The 1,845-nt window shown below is 41.0% G+C and overlaps 1 long non-coding RNA gene across 1 annotated transcript; it reads right to left on the bottom strand.

Annotated features, from left to right (window-relative positions):
- Nucleotides 1–268: 268 nt before the first annotated feature.
- Nucleotides 269–1,559, bottom strand: LOC149230910 (uncharacterized). The gene is made up of 2 exons (XR_016247403.1): nucleotides 821–1,559; nucleotides 269–657 (listed from the first exon to the last, which is right to left on the bottom strand). It is a non-coding gene; the product is annotated as an uncharacterized LOC149230910 (long non-coding RNA).
- Between the last annotated feature and the right edge of the window lie 286 nt (nucleotides 1,560–1,845).

The raw sequence follows: 1,845 nt of genomic DNA on the forward strand, positions 1-1,845 counted from the left end.
TCAACTTCCATGCTTGAAACCTGAAATATCATAACCTGTCCTAACTTTACAATTTATCAAAGAAATCACTACATTATGAACTCATCAAGAGAACTAATGCTTCGCATTTCATTTTTGAAAATCATTCGTCACAGGCTATCTCTAAAACGCAACAAGAACCTCTTTATCACGAATTCTTTTAAAGGAAAAAGCTCAATTTTCTTGAAAATATAAATAACGCAACAACATGCCCTAACTTGAAAAATGATCCATGAAATCGGTACCTGGGAAGCTTGAACGAGCTCGTCCAGGGAAGCCGGAGGTGGCAGCTGCTGCTGCTTCTGGCTGTGATAGACCGTGCCCAGTTTCTCTTTAACTCCATGTTTGCTGAGTGAAAACCCTCGCAGCTTCCTCAGAGAAGACTTCATTTTCGCTACAGAGATTTTATGCTTCAGAAACAAAACCTCGAATCACCGTCTTAAAATGCAGAAAACCCCCCCCCGTCCTGAATCTGTCCGAACTCCATTACGCAAACCTCGCAATAGCCCCTCTGAAACGGTCAAGACATTATTGAGGGTCTTGGTATGAACGGGCATGCTGAAAATGCTCTTGGGCTCTTTTCTCAAATGGAGCACAGTGGCGTGAAGCCAACCTACATCACATTCGTGGGTGTTTTGACTGCATGCAGTCATGCCACAACATCTCTGTCAAGACATTTTGTCAAACAATAGACGTGCCATTTCAATACTTGCACATTTCGAATAGAGATCTGTGAGGGAGGTATCTAAAAAGATGTTGATCTCAATCTCATTTCTAATCATGTAACTATGCACGCACTTACCTCGTTGAAGAGCTTCGACCTATGTACATGCTCGGAGAACACTAACCATAGTAACAGGACCCGGTACCACCTCCTCTAGCAGCATTTGATGGAAAAGCGTCAATGCCTCATAGGCATGTCCATTCTGAGAATATCCAACAATCATAGAGTTCCATGACACCAAATCTCTCTCACACATTTTGTTAAACACTTGGCGTGCGTTCTCTATACTTCCACATTTTGCATATAGAGCAAGAAGGGCGTTCCCCACAAATAGATTGCAATCCAATCCGGCTCTTATTATAAAATGATGAACCTTCATCCCCTTCAGAATAAAGGGAAGAATGAGTTCATTGGGCTGTATGCCTTTCTGCCGCATTTGGGAATAGAGTAGGAGGGCTTCCTCACAGGGTCCATTCATGGCGTACCCTCTGATGGGCACATTCCATAAAACACAGTCCCGTTTAGGGGAATTTTCAAAAACCAGTCGTGCATAATTCATGCGGTCGACTTTGTATAGAGGTTTATTAGTTTGCTTAGCAAGAAAATATTTCCATGAAACCCAAATCTGAATATGTGTGTACAAGCTTGCAAATATGAAGCCACACCTTCGTAAGTATCAATAACGGCGTTTGGCTTCTGTGTCTGTTTCTGTTTGTCAGTGGTTTTGCATTTAATGGTAGTGGAAGCTACAGTTGGGCTACGACAATGGATGAGATAGGCATCGCCATTGATGTTGATGTTAGAGTGTGCATGAATATTTACATGCTCTTCCTTTTTAAGTATGTGATGAAATTCTGCTAAGTTGGAGGCAAAACTAACCTTTTTTCAAAAGATAGTTTCTATAATTGAATCCATCTTCAATATCCATTTCTTCAACCCCACTCTGCCGGATTTGAATATTGAATCCCCCCTACTTATTTTGGGATGAGATGATCTTTCAAAAGCCAACATAAATATATTGGGGACTTACAACAATATACAAACTAAGCAAGGAAGGGTATACACACATGTGTTAGAATTTGAATTGAAGTTGACTTGAGCAA

The sequence above is a fragment of the Pinus tabuliformis genome, chromosome J, assembly GCF_031772625.1.
Source record: "Pinus tabuliformis cultivar Carrire ecotype Pingquan chromosome J, CPIR1, whole genome shotgun sequence".
In the NCBI taxonomy this organism is placed as follows: domain Eukaryota; kingdom Viridiplantae; phylum Streptophyta; class Pinopsida; order Pinales; family Pinaceae; genus Pinus; species Pinus tabuliformis.